This window comes from Aegilops tauschii, chromosome 1 (genome assembly GCF_002575655.3).
Source record: "Aegilops tauschii subsp. strangulata cultivar AL8/78 chromosome 1, Aet v6.0, whole genome shotgun sequence".
Lineage (NCBI taxonomy): Eukaryota > Viridiplantae > Streptophyta > Magnoliopsida > Poales > Poaceae > Aegilops > Aegilops tauschii.
The window spans coordinates 105,852,956-105,867,561 of record NC_053035.3 but is presented as its reverse complement, the minus strand read 5'-3'; positions in this window follow the sequence as shown (position 1 = coordinate 105,867,561).

Genomic DNA, 14,606 nt, shown 5'->3' with positions numbered 1-14,606 from the left:
CGATACCCGCCCGAGCCTCAATATTCATTGGACCACATACATCAGTATGTATGATTTCCAACAAATTCGTTGCTTGCTCCATTGTTCCGGAGAACGGCGTTTTAGTCATCTTGCCCATGAGGCATGGTTCGCAAGTACCAAGTGATTCATAATCAAGTGATTCCAGAAGTCCATCAGTATGGAGTTTCTTCATGCGCTTTACACCAATATGACCCAAACGGCAGTGCCACAAATAAGTTGCACTATCATTATCAACTCTGCATCTTTTGGCTTCAACATTATGAATATGTGTATCACTACTATCGAGATTCATCACAAATAGACAACTCTTCATGGGTGTATGACCATAAAAGATATTACTCATATAAATAGAACAACCATTATTCTCAGATTTAAATGAATAACCATCTCACATCAAACAAGATCCAGATATAATGTTCATGCTTAATGCTGGCACCAAATAACAATTATTCAGGTCTAAAACTAATCCCGAAGGTAGATGTAGAGGTAGTGTCGTGGAATTGTCACGGCAGATGTCCTCGGGTTAGGACTTAGTCGTGGAGCCATCGCAATTGGGAAGCTTGAAGGGGTTAAGTGGGACAAGGAACACGAGGGTTTATACTGGTTCGGCCCCTTACGGTGAAGGTAAAAGCCTACGTCCAGTTGAGGTGGTATTAATCAGGGTTTCGATAACCAGGGAGCTAAACAGCTATGCCCGGCTCTCGATCAGATTGTTGTTGCCCCTAAACCGCTGCCGGGTCGTCCCTTTATATAGGGAGGTTGACACCCAGCGGCCCTTAGAGTCCCGGCCGGCTCATAAGAGTGTCCGGCTCGGACTCTAAACAATACTTGCCTTACACTACAAGTCTATTATAACAATAAAGATTGTACTACGGGCTTTAAGCCATTACCGGGTCTCGGCCCATCTCTGGCCCATTATCTTGAAACTTAGCTCCGGGCTTCAGGCAATGACCCTTAGTGTAACCCGGCCCTCCTGGCGGGTGACTCCCAGGTCTATATCCTCAACATTAGGCCCCAGATTGACTTGAGCCGGCTCGTGTCAATCTTCAACTCTGCCGACAGAAAAATCTCCGGCTTACCGTTTGTGTGAAGGCCATAACCCGGAGAGACGTCATTCTCCGGACTCCGGATAATCCGCCATGACGTCATCCTCCATTAAGTCCGTTTTTTACTCCGCCAGATCCGCAACGGATCTCTGCTTTTACTGTCTTTGCGAAAATCGAGGCGCCGTGAGGGGGAGATAACCACGCCGTGGTCTCCTTGAATCTCGCTCCCACTTATGACTTACCTTATAAATAGGCCGGCCCGGCACTCTCTTCTTACACTCTCCTTCTTCTTCCTCGCGCTGTCGTTCCTCTGCCCGAGCTTCTGCCGCCGCCGCCGCCGTCGCGCCCCTGATCTTCATCGACCCGGCCGCTGCATCACCCTGACCCGGATCAGATAACGGCGGCGACCTTCGCTCTTCCTCAACTCCGGTGAGTCTTCTCTGCCTTGCTAGAACAAATCTGTGGTAGGGTTCATCTTGTGTTCTTCGCGTTCTTCACCATTGCCGCAAGTTTCAGTAACCCCTGTAGTCACTGCCCCCGTTGATCTTAACTCTTCGTAGAACCTTTGCGGTAAATGTTCAAGATCCATTCCATCTGCAAAAAATCCTCTTTTTACTGCTTAAAAACCATGTTCCACCTTAAGAACTTCTCCTGCTTCTGTTTCTTTAGGTCTAGAAAATTTTCATCTTGCCCGACCATTTTGATCCGAAAAAGTTACTGTAATATGTGAAATCTGTTTTACCACACTTAGTAAAAACTGCAGCCCTTGAATCTTGGCGGCTTATATTTCCGACTTAAAGAAAACACGCGCCGTAGAACTTTCCGGTTTAAAGAGAACCATGCTCTGTAGTATCTTCCGACTTAACCGCAGTAAACCGTAGATGACCAACTCATCCTGAATGCCCCGACGGCTTAGATAACCCACCGTATCAATACATACCATTAGTCCCCTTCATAAGCCGTCATTGTAGTTTGAATGATAAACGCCGGCTTATAATTAACCCGGACACCTTCCTCTTTATCATAGATCACCAACCGTCACCATGCCTCCCAAAGCTCCCATCACTTGCAACTGGATGAGATCCAACGTCACTGATGAGACCCTGGCCAACTTCGTTAAGTCCGGATATCTGCCCAGGAAGGAAGTGATGTCCTACCGTGCCCCTGATCCGTCCGAAGAAAGACCACAGCCGAGGGAGGGGGAGGTAGTGATCTTTGCGGACCATATGAGCCGGGGCTTCGCACCGCCCGGCTCAAAATTCTTCCGGGACGTGCTCAACTTCTTTGACCTTCGGCCTCAGGATATAGGACCCAATTCCATATCCAACATCTGCAACTTCCAAGTTTTTTGTGAAGTATATCTTGGAGAAGAGCCGAGTCTGCTGCTCTTCAGAGAGCTGTTTTATTTGAACCACCAAAATGAGTGTGCCAACGGGCCAAGTCTAGAGCTAGGCGGCATCTCCATCCAGCGACGTAGGGACTGTCTGTTCCCTTACGCAGAGCCGCCGAGCCACCCTAAGGACTGGAATATGACTTGGTTCTACTGCCAAGATACATCCCCGGCTGACGAGAATCCACTGCCCGGCTTTCGCCCAACACGCCTGGAGCCGACTCACCCGTTATCCGACAAGCTTACTGCCGCGGAACGCCAACCTTTGCTTCCAACGATCAACAAGATCAAGGCCCAACTAGGCAATGGTCTGAACGGAATTGATCTGGTCCGGGTCTGGATCTCATGGCGGGTGATCCCATTGAGCCGCCGCCCCGGCTTAATGTGTGAGTACACCGGGCGAAAGGATGACCCGCAAAGGCACAGTCGCAATGATCTTCCAGAAGACGTTGCTGAAGAAGAGACCAAAGCTCTGTTAAACGAGAGCCCGGCAGACTGTGGAAGAACCGGGCTAGCCCCGTTCTGCAAGACCAATCCAGCCCCAGCGGTAAGCCGCTGACTTTAACCTTTCAGCTTCTTTGATATGTCACCTTGCTCTGAACCATTTCAAGAATTCATTACTGTATTTCTCAGGCTGATGATAAATTCTGGCGGGTCAAGTATGACCATGAGGCGGCCAAGAAGGCCAGGAAGGCGAAGAAAGCCGCCAAGAGAGCCGCCCCTCGCAAAAAGGGAAACAGACCCACTGCTTCGGAGCTGCTGCAATTAAGCGATAGCTCCGAGTCAGAGGTAACCCTTAAACCTTTAAACTCTTGTCATATTTGTTGTTTGCTGCTGTCCACTTTACCATCATTTTGCTTATTGACAGGATGACACCGGCGCCAGTAACCCGGTGATTGAAGAGGTAACATTACTCCCCTCCGACTCGGAGCCTTTGCCACAGCTGAAAGTCCGAAGGGTAACCCGAAAAGTAAGCTTTTCTCATCCATTAGCTCATCAAGACCCTCAATTTCTTTTGAAGCAGCAGGTTCACGAAAGCCGGCGTCTCACCCGGGCCCGCAAGGACACCGACCTCTCCGCCGGGTTACCCGACGCAACAAGGAAACGTCGCACCGAGGTCTTTTCTCACTTGTACCCTTTTCATCCGTTGGCGGGTGTTATCCGTCAACCACTTAATTCTTCTGACTCCAATTACCAGGAGACCTCCCCCTCTTCGGGTGACTCCATGCAATCAAGTCTGCCGGCCTTCAAGACTGCACCCGGGTAATAACAATCACCTTACATTATCTGTCTGTATTTACTCTTTGTATGCCTAACACTTCTGTCTTTTCAGTGCCCAGGCAAAGCTCACAAAAAGAGCAAAGAAGACCATGTCAGCCGGAGTGCCGGACTTGCCTGAGCCGGAGACGACGGCTCAAGATCCGCCAGCCGCCTCCGAGGCCACCATTCCCATGGATACGGCGCCTGAAGCCCCTGCCCCGACCACCAAGACAACGACCGAAGCGTCAGCTAATCCGGAGGCGTCCGGCTCAGCCCCACCAGCTAACGACCCGGACGTGGTAATTACCCGGACGGAGTATGTTGAGCCGGGGAGGCCGACCGCACTGGCCAAATGCTCCGCGAATGGGGAGTTGCTGCAACCCCATCGGGTGAATCTGGATCTCTCCAGCTACACCGATTTAAGCATTGGAGAGCTTGTCTCAGGCTACATCAGCCAAGTTCACAAGAGCCGAGACGCCGAGATCGCCATGGTCAACCAGATCCAACAGAAATCTGAGGTAACCTTCTGCTGTTTTCTTATTTCTGCATAGTGATCCTTCTCATCCTAGCCCCCAAGTCTAGCACTTATACTGGAATATGTTGTAGACTTAGATTCCGGCTTACTGAACTGAGCCGGCCGTACATAGATAGACACGTTCAATATGCATTAGCCCCCCAAGTGCCAAGTGTCTTTACTTGGAAAGCGCTTGGGACTTTATAGAATGACTGTCAATAACCCGGAAATATATGCAGGCTGTTGGCAAGAAATTAGAGTCGGACCTGGCGGATCTCAAGGGCCGGTTAAAAACTCAAGAGATGGAGACCCGGAAGGCGAATGCCAAGTTTGTCTCCAGCATCGCCGCTCAGGAGAAATTGAAGACTGAATTCGACGCTGAGCGGAAGGCCTGGGCTGAGGAGAAAGCCGCACTGGTGACCCGGGCAGAACAGGCGGAGAAGGCCCTCACTGAGAAGACCGCTGAGCTCTCCAGTCTAAAGCACCAGGTTTCCCAAATGGTGGCTGCTATCTTCGGTAAGTCGCCTCACCGGCTTTCATCAAGTCTGCACATGTTACGATTCACCCCTGTCATCGGCTTACCTGACCTTTATTAAACAGGTCCCAGGAGTGCCAACCTCAACCAGAGCGTGGTCACCAAGCTAAAGGCCGTGTACACCCTGGTGGAACAACTCTACACCGGGTCACAGCGCGCCTTAGCTGTGGTGGCCCTATCCAATGAGGTGCCAAACCATCTGGCTGAAGTCCTGCGCCGGCTCGCAGTTTTGCCACAGCGAATCCAAGAGCTACGTCGAGCCTCCGCAAGATCTGGAGCAATTGCCGCGCTGAGCCGGGCCAAAGCCTTCCTGCCGGAGCTAGACCCGGCAGACATCGCCCTGGGTTACCCCAGCCTGAAGGAAGACGGCTCCACCTTCGACCAGAAGGATTTCGCGGCATGCGTGAAGGCTGTACGCCCGGTGGCCACCATCATCGGGAACGACACCGACTTAACCAAGTATCAGCCGGGGTACAACGCGGAGAATCAGAGGATTCCAACCCCTCGCTATGAAGCTCTTAGTCTGATTCCTCCGGCTCGCCAACACACCTACGCCCCCGAGATTGACCCGGCCGGGTTAATTGACGAAGAAGCTCAGTTCGAAGCTCTCAGCGGCATCAACTGGAAATCGTCGACTTTCGAAGCATTGGGATCAGCCGGAGCAGAAGATGAGCCGGGGACTTCAACCCAGCAGGCATCGTAAAGCGGCTGGCGGTTCATCGAACAACGCTCCAACCTTGAGACTTGAGGAATTTTTGTAATAGACGAGGTGCAACATTTTATCTCTGCCGTGCCATCGTGCACGTAATGAACGCTGAAATCCCTTGAAATTATCCTTTGTGTTCCTCCGGGTAGTAATTATCCCTTTGTCCTCCTCAACCTTAAAAGGTGCCTTTAAGTATCTGCATAGAAAGGTAAATCACAAATCGCAAGGCGGCTTACCGCCCTGAGAATCAGGTGTGTGAGATGGGTAACCCGGAATACGAACCGAAAAGACTGGCCCTTAACTATACTCTGAACATAGCTGTGATAACACACTGAACAGCCTGTAAGCATACCTCCGGTTTAAATAACCCGGGTAGCACGGTTGGTACCTTAACTCGAATTTACTTGTCTTGATGACATCCATGATGTTCGACTAACAAGATAAACCAAAATTAAGCCGGTAAGTGAGACCCGGCAGTACATACTGTGACATGATCAGAGTAGACTTGTGATATAATATAAAAACGTAGGGGCTTCCGGTTCGAATACGACCAGAAACTCGGTCCAAAGGGGTTAAGCTAAGATTCGGATACGATCATATAGCCCCCAGTGGGTGTGGCGATGCCAATCAAGAGGGTATCGACAGCTATGTTCTATTTGGTTCGAATACGACCCATGTTTAAACAGGAAGCCCCCAAGTGATTCTGAAAATTGTTTAACGACGCTGATTCGAATACGATCCACGTCGGTTCTCAGAGGGGTTACACTATGATTCAAATATGACCAGAGGCAACTTCCCAATGAGCTCGGCACTTTGCCAATCAAATGGGTATCGACAGCTATGTTCTCTTGGGTTCGAATACGACCCATGTGTGAACAGGAAGCCCCCAAGTGATTTTACTGCCTACGACTAGATTCGGAGATGATCATAAGCCGGATCTTCTGTAAGTCTGCAACACACATATTTGGAAGAGAACAAAGGACAGAGGCCCTGCTTTATTGCTTTATCATAATATATACATGGCTGAGATAAATATATACACCACAAGAGCCGGTAGCTCAAGTGTAGTAAGGCCGAAGCTGAGCTATGTTCCACGGCCGGCGGGTCTCCTCCTCAGATTTACGCGAGTCCTTATGCTCCCGGATATCAATGAGGTAATATGACCCGTTGTGCAAGTTCTTACTGACCACAAAAGGCCCTTCCCAAGGTGGGGATAACTTGTGTGCATCTGTTTGATCCTGGATGAGCCGGAGCACCAGGTCGCCTTCCTGAAAGACCCGGGACTTGACTCGGCGGCTATGATAACGGCACAGGTCTTGTTGGTAAATTGCTGAACGGGCGGTTGCCACATCACGCTGTTCGTCCAACAAGTCCAGAGCATCTTGGCGCGCCTGTTCATTATCCGTCTCAACATAAGCCGCCACACGAGGTGAATCATGACGGATGTCGCTGGGGAGAACCGCTTCTGCTCCATAAACCATGAAGAAAGGCGTGAAGCCTGTAGACCTGTTAGGAGTAGTGTTGATGCTCCATAAGACGGAGGGCAATTCCTCCACCCAACAACCCGGCGTCCGTTGCAAAGGGACCAAAAGCCAGGGTTTGATGCCCTTCAGAATCTCCTGGTTAGCTCTCTCAGCTTGACCATTGGACTGGGGATGAGCCACTGAAGAAACATCAAGCCGGATATGCTCTCGTTGACAAAACTCCTCCATAGCGCCTTTGGACAGATTAGTGCCATTGTCTGTTATGATGCTGTGCGGAAAGCCGAAGCGGAAGATCACCTTTTTCATGAATTGAACCGCCGTGGCTGCATCACACTTGCTAACTGGCTCAGCTTCCACCCACTTCGTGAATTTGTCCACTGCCACCAAGAGGTGGGTCTTCTTATCCCTGGACCGTTTAAAAGGCCCAACGATATCAAGCCCCCAGACCGCAAAGGGCCAGGTGATTGGAATCATCCTCAACTCCTGAGCCGACACATGAGCCCGTCGTGAGAACCTTTGGCAGCCATCACATTTACTGACCAAGTCCTCTGCATCAGCGTGAGCCGTCAGCCAATAAAAACCATGACGGAAAGCCTTGGCCACAAGAGATTTTGAACCAGCATGATGGCCACAATCCCCTTCATGGATCTCGCGCAAGATCTCTTGACCTTCCTCAGGGGAGATACAACGCTGAAATGCCCCTGAAACACTGCGATGATACAACTCGCCATCGATAACAATCATTGACTTGGCCCGCCGGATTATTTGCCTGGCCAAAGTTTCATCCTCAGGCAACTCTCCCCGGGTTATATAAACCAAGTACGACACTGTCCAGTCTGGTATGACATGAAGAGCCGCCACCAGTCGTGCCTCCGGGTCAGGGATAGCCAAGTCCTCCTCTCTAGGCAACTTAACCGAAGGGTTATATAGGACATCCAGGAAAGTGTTAGGCGGCACCGGCTTTCGCTGAGAGCCGAGCCGGCTTAAAGCATCAGCCGCCTCGTTCTTCCTGCGATCAATGTGCTCCACTTGATATCCCTGAAAGTGCCCCGCAATGGCATCAACCTTGCGGCGATAAGCCGCCATGAGGGGATCCTTAGAATCCCAAGTGCCTGATACTTGTTGAACCACCAAATCTGAGTCCCCAAAGCACCGTACCCGGCTTAAGCTCATCTCCTTAGCCACCCGAAGACCGTGGAGTAAGGCCTCGTATTCAGCCGCATTGTTAGTGCAAGGAAACATCAATTGTAACACATACTGGAACTTGTCACCCCTAGGGGAAGCCAATACAACACCAGCCCCCGAGCCCTCCAGCTGCCTGGACCCATCAAAGTGAATAGTCCAATAGGTGTTATCCGGCTTCTGCTCAGGCACTTGCGACTCTGTCCAATCATTAATAAAATCCACCAAAGCCTGAGACTTAACAGCAGTGCATGGCACATATTTGAGGCCATGAGGCCCAAGCTCAATAGCCCACTTAGCAATTCTCCCTGTAGCCTCTCGGTTCTGGATAATATCCCCAAGAGGGGCAGAACTGACCACAGTGATGGGATGACCCTGAAAATAATGCTTGAGTTTCCGGCTCGCCATGAACACACCATATACAAGCTTCTGCCAGTGCGGGTATCGCTGCTTGGACTCAATAAGCACCTCACTGACATAATAAACCGGCCGCTGAACCAGATGCTCCTTACCCGTCTCCTTACGCTCCACCACCATAGCCACACTGACGGCTCGTGTGTTTGCCGCCACATACAGTAGCAAGGGCTCCTTATCAACCGGAGCAGCAAGGACGGGGGGCTCTGCCAGTTGCTTTTTCAAATCCTCGAAGGCGGTATTAGCTGCATCATTCCAGACAAAGTTATCCGTTTTCTTCATCAACTGATATAAGGGCATAGCCTTCTCACCCAAGCGGCTTATGAACCGGCTTAAAGCAGCGATGCGACCTGCCAAACGCTGAACATCATTTATACATGCCGGCTTAGCTAGAGAAGTGATAGCTTTGATCTTCTCCGGGTTAGCTTCAATTCCTCTGTCAGAAACCAAGAAGCCCAATAGCTTGCCCGCAGGAACACCAAAAACACATTTGGCCGGGTTAAGCATCATCTTGTAGACCCAGAGATTATCGAAGGTTTCCCTTAAGTCATCTATCAGGGTTTCCTCCTTGATGGACTTAACCACAATATCGTCCACGTAAGCGTGAACATTGCGCCCGATCTGTTTACGGAGACAATTCTGTACACAACGCTGGTAAGTCGCCTGCGCACACTTGAGCCCAAAGGGCATAGAGACATAGCAGAAGGCTCCAAAGGGAGTGATGAACGACGTCTTCTCCTGGTCCTTAACTGCCATCTTAATCTGATGATACCCGGAATAGGCATCCAAGAAACTTAAGCGTGCACAACCTGCCGTAGCATCAATGATCTGATCAATACGGGGGAGAGCAAAAGGATCAGCCGGACACGCCTTGTTCAAGTCCGTGTAGTCCACACACATCCGCCAGGTGCCATTCTTCTTAAGTACAAGCATCGGGTTAGCCAACCACTCCGGGTGAAAAACCTCAACAATGAACCCGGCCGCCAAAAGCCGGGCCACCTCTTCACCAATAGCCTTCCGCCTCTCTTCGTTAAACCGTCGAAGAAACTGTCTGACCGGCTTAAATTTTGGATCAACATTGAGAGTGTGCTCAGCGAGTTCTCTAGGTACACCTGGCATGTCAGAGGGTTTCCATGCGAAGATGTCCCTATTCTCACGGATGAACTCGATGAGCGCGCCTTCCTATTTCGGGTCCAGATTTGCACTGACGCTGAACAGCTGAGACGAGTCACCTGGAACAAAATCAACAAGTTTAGTCTCATCAGCTGATTTAAACTTCATTGCTGGTTCATTCTCCGTGGTTGGCTTTTTCAGAGAGGTCATATCTGTTGGGTCAACATTGTCTTTATAAAATTTCAACTCTTCTGTGGCACAAACAGACTCTGCATAAGCCGCGTCACCTTCCTCGCACTCCAGAGCCACTTTCCGGCTGCCGTGGACCGTAATGGTCCCGTTGTGACCTGGCATCTTGAGTTGTAAGTACACATAACACGGCCGTGCCATGAACTTGGCGTAAGCCGGCCGTCCAAATATGGCGTGGTAAGGACTTCTTATCTTGACCACCTCAAAGGTCAACTTCTCCACCCTGTAGTTGTTCTCATCACCGAAGGCCACTTCCAGCTCGATCTTGCCGACTGGATAAGCCGATTTACCGGGTACCACACCATGGAAGATAGTGTTTGACTGGCTGAGGTTCTTATCAACTAGCCCCATACGACGGAAAGTCTCATAATAGAGGATGTTGATGCTGCTGCCTCCATCCATGAGTACCTTTGTGAACTTATAGCCTCCCACTTGAGGAGCCACTACTAAGGCCAGGTGGCCCGGGTTATCCACCCGGGGAGGGTGATCCTCCCTACTCCACACTATGGGCTGCTCCGACCACCGTAAGTAGCGTGGAACCGCCGGCTCAACAGCATTAACAGCCCTCTTGTGAAGCTTCTCGTCTCGTTTGCACAAACTAGTGGTGAACACGTGATACTGTCCACCGCTAAGCTGCTTTGGGTTGGTCTGATAGCCCCCCTGTTGCTGTTGATGACCCTGACCAGACTGTTGATTAAAGCCCCCTTGACCGTTCTGAGGACCGGAATTTGACCCGCCGCCCGGGCCGTGAAAACCGCCGGCGCCTGAGCCGCCACCCGGCCCATTGTAGTTTTTAAAGGCCTTCATGATAGCACAATCCTTCCACAGATGAGTCGCTGGCTTCTCTCTAGAACCGTGTCTCGGACAAGGTTCATTCAACAGCTGTTCCAGAGAAGGTCCTGACCCGCCGCCTCGGGGAGGGGGCCTCCCCTTGCGTCGCTGGTTATTACCTTGAGAGTTGGTGTTGGCTACAAACTCAAGGCTGCCATCGGCCTTGCGCTTGCCTCCTCCTTGGTTCCCCGGGCTAAACTGAGGACCCTTGCCGTTGTCGTTCTTCTTTCCCTTCCCTGCCCTTTCATCATCTGAAGGGGGATCCTTGGTACCATCGGAATCGGCGTACTTGACAAGAGCTGCCATCAGTGTACCCATATCAGTACAGTCACGCTTAAGCCGACCGAGTTTCATCTTTAGGGGCACAAAGTGACAGTTTTGTTCCAACATTAAGACTGCAGAGCCGGCATCCATCTTATCCGATGAATGTATGATCTCCTTGACCCGGCGAACCCAATGGGTCGTGGATTCACCCTCCTGCTGCTTATAGTTAGTTAGATCCACGATTGACATAGATTGCCTGCAGGTATCTTTGAAGTTTTGAATGAACCGGGCTTTCAGCTCAGCCCAGGACCCAATGGAGTTCGGCGGTAACCCTTTCAACCACGTGCGGGCAGTTCCATCTAACATCATGGTGAAATATTTGGCCATGGCCGCCTCACTGACTTCCAGTAATTCCATAGCCATCTCATAACTCTCAATCCAGGCTGCAGGCTGTAAGTCTGCTGTATAGTTAGGCACCTTCCTAGGTCCTTTGAAGTCCTTGGGTAGACGTTCATTACGGATAGCTGGCACCAAACAAGGGACACCCCCGGTTCTGGTAGGGATACCCGCATCAACGGACGTCGTCGGATAAGCCGGGGGGGGGGTCTGGTAAGCCGTCAATTGAGGCGCCTGCTCCGCCTCCTGGCGTGCTTGGTCTGCTACGTATTAGGCTCCATTATGAACCGGGCCATGACCAGGGGCGGGTCATGGCATCGGACATTACTTGAGCCGGTCGCCGAGACCATGTGCCGGCTGTAACTCGGGCTCTGCCCTGGACGTGGGGTTGAGTGGATCCTATCCCGGCTGTAGGAGTACGCCTCTTGCTGCGCCAGTGCTGTATGAAGGAGTTCTTTGACCCGGCGGGTCTCAATAGCCGTCGGAGAGTCGCCATCAACGGGCAGAGCCGCCAGCCGTGCCGCCGCGGCGACCATGTTCTCCAGCGGGTTATTATAATGGCCCGGGGATATTGGCACATATTGAGGCGGGGCAGGGGGCCCCTGGGGAGGCCCCATCACTCGTGGTTGAATAAGGGGTCCCGACCCGGGTGCTACGACCCCTGGCGGGTGACTAGACCCTGCACCTGGCGTGTTGAAGAGGTTGCGCGGATCGTAGACCGGCGGGAGTCGAGATTGAGCCTTTTGATGCCTCCTTCTCATGACCTCATTGGCCGCGTTCTGGTCCATCGTGAGTTGGAAGGACTGCGCCTGAATCAGCTGGGTCTGGGCGTCGAGAGCCGCCCGCTCCGCAGCCAGCCTGATCCCTTCCGCTGCAAGGTCCTTTTTAGCTTTTATTAGATCCAACTTTAGCTGTGCCACCGCCGCATCATGCTGAACTTGATTCGCCGGGTCGACCGTGGCGGTTAACAGGGCCGTCATCTTATCCGTGAGATCCATCAGCACCTGAGCCGGGGAAGGCACCGGGTTTTCCGATCCGGAAGCGGGGTTCTGAACAGGCTGCGCACCAGCCATAAAAACTCCAACCTGACTTGGCGGCTCAAAAAGGTCCGGAATACTGCTGCCATCGGAATAACTCATGAGCCTGCCATCCTGAAGTTGGTACAACGAGTTTGACTCATCAGCGGCCGACTCGCCGTCAGAGCCGGCGGCCGCCTCATCCCCAGACCCAGATGGATCAGAGGGCCCTCCGTGGATGCATCCCACAAAAGCGCGCTTTAAGGCAGGCCGGGCCCGGGCGGGTCGTGCGCGCTGAGCCGTTTCGATGAGACCGGCGCGGAGATCCGGCTCGGGGCCCGGCTCTCCAATCTTGCCGATGAAGACATGAATTCCACCGAAGGGGACCCGGTACCCGTACTCCACTGAGCCGGCGTCGGGGCCCCAGTCCGCATCGTCGATGTAGAGCTTGCCGCGACGACTCTCGGTCATCCGGCCCACAGCGTATCCCTTGAGCCCTTCGAAGCTGCCCTTCAAGAACTCAAATCCACCGTGCGCCAGCCCCACGGTGGGCGCCAACTGTCGTGGAATTGTCACGGCATATGTCCTCGGGTTAGGACTTAGTCATGGAGCCATCGCAATTGGGAAGCTTGAAGGGGTTAAGTGGGACAAGGAACACGAGGGTTTATACTGGTTTGGCCCCTTACGGTGAAGGTAAAAGCCTACGTCCAGTTGAGGTGGTATTAATCAGGGTTCGATAACCAGGGAGCTAAACAGCTATGCGCGGCTCTCGATCAGATTGTTGTTGCCCCTAAACCGCTGCCGGGTCGTCCCTTTATATAGGGAGGTTGACACCCAGCGGCCCTTAGAGTCCCGGCCGGCTCATAAGAGTGTCCGGCTCGGACTCTAAACAATACTTGCCTTACACTACAAGTCTATTATAACAATAAAGATTGTACTACGGGCTTTAAGCCATTACCGGGTCTCGGCCCATCTCTGGCCCATTATCTTGAAACTTAGCTCCGGGCTTCAGGCAATGACCCTTAGTGTAACCCGGCCCTCCTGGCGGGTGACTCCCAGGTCTATATCCTCAACAGGTAGCGTGCCGACGGCGATCACATCGACTTTGGAACCATTTCCCACGTGCATCGTCACCTCGTCCTTAGCCAGTCTTCGCTTAATCTGTAGTCCCTATTTCGAGTTGCAAATATTAGCAATAGAACTAGTATCAAATACCCAGGTGCTACTGCGAGCTCTAGTAAGGTACACATCAATAACATGTATATCACATATACCTTTGTTCACCTTGGCATCCTTCTTATCCACCAAATACTTGGGGCAGTTCCGCTTCTAGTGACCAGTCTGTTTGCAGTAGAAGCACTCAGTCTCAGGCTTAGGTCCAGACTTGGGTTTCTTCTCTTGAGCAGCAACTTGTTTGCCATTCTTCTTGAAGTTCCCCTTCTTCTTCCCTTTACCCTTTTTCTTGAAACTGGTGGTCTTGTTGACCATCAACACTTGATGCTCCTTCTTGATTTCTACCTCCGCAGCCTTTAGCATTGCGAAGAGCTCGGGAATTGTCTTATCCATCCCTTGCATATTATAGTTCATCATGAAGCTCTTGTAGCTTGGTGGCAGTGATTGAAGAATTCTGTCAATGACACTATCATCCTGAAGATTAACTCCCAGTTGAATCAAGTGATTGTTATACCCAGACATTTTGAGTATATGCTCACTGGCAGAACTATTCTCCTCCATCTTGCAGCTGTAGAACTTATTGGGGACTTCATATCTCTCAATCTGGGCATTTGCTTGAAATATTAACATCAACTCCTGGAACATCTCATATGCTCCATGACGTTCAAAACGTCGGTGAAGTCCCGGTTCTAAGCCGTAAAGCATGGCACACTGAACTATCGAGTAGTCATCAGCTTTGCTCTGCCAGACGTTCATAACATATGGCGTTGCTCCTGCAGCGGGTTTGGCACCTAGCGGTGCTTCCAGGACGTAATTCTTCTGTGCAGCAATGAGGATAATCCTCAAGTTACAGACCCAGTCCGTGTAATTGGTACCATCATCTTTCAACTTTGCTTTCTCAAGGAACGTATTAAAATTCAACGGAACAATAGCACGGGCCATCTATCTACGACAACATAGGCATGCAAAATACTATCACGTACTAAGTTCATGATAAATTAAAGTTCAATTA